A 500-nucleotide genomic window follows, 5' to 3' on the forward strand; every position below is an offset into this window, starting at 1 on the left:
GTCGGAGGGTGGAAGAACCCTTTATAACCTCTGAGTCCCCCTATAACCCCTGACTGGGGATGAGTTGGATCTCAAACTGTCAGGAATCAGGTGGACATTTCACTTTTCTTCTGTCTGAGCCCAGGAGTGAAGGGCTGAAAACCAATGCTCCAGCTCACCTCTGACTCGTGTGTGACCCTGGGTGAGTCCTGTCCACCCTGGAGGCCCAGGGAGTTGGAGGAGGGGGAAGAAAGCCAATTATGCTTAAACCTAACCCCGATCCAGACCCTGGCCCTGACCCCAACCCATGACCCTCACCCCAACCCCACCCAGATTCTCAGGCTGATCCACACTTGCATCACGAACAGGCCCAAATCAGTTTTAGGGGGTTATTTTCTCCAGAGAGCTGCTCAGCTCTGCACTCCTGCCCACACGCCCATGGAGGTGGCCCTGCCTCCTGAGGACGCACAGGTTGCTGACTCCCACACCTCTTGCATACATCACCCAGCAGCATGGTGGGG

This window comes from Eumetopias jubatus, unplaced genomic scaffold, assembly GCF_037043125.1.
Source record: "Eumetopias jubatus isolate StellerSeaLion01/CBP00866 unplaced genomic scaffold, mEumJub1_p1.0 scaffold_17, whole genome shotgun sequence".
Lineage (NCBI taxonomy): Eukaryota > Metazoa > Chordata > Mammalia > Carnivora > Otariidae > Eumetopias > Eumetopias jubatus.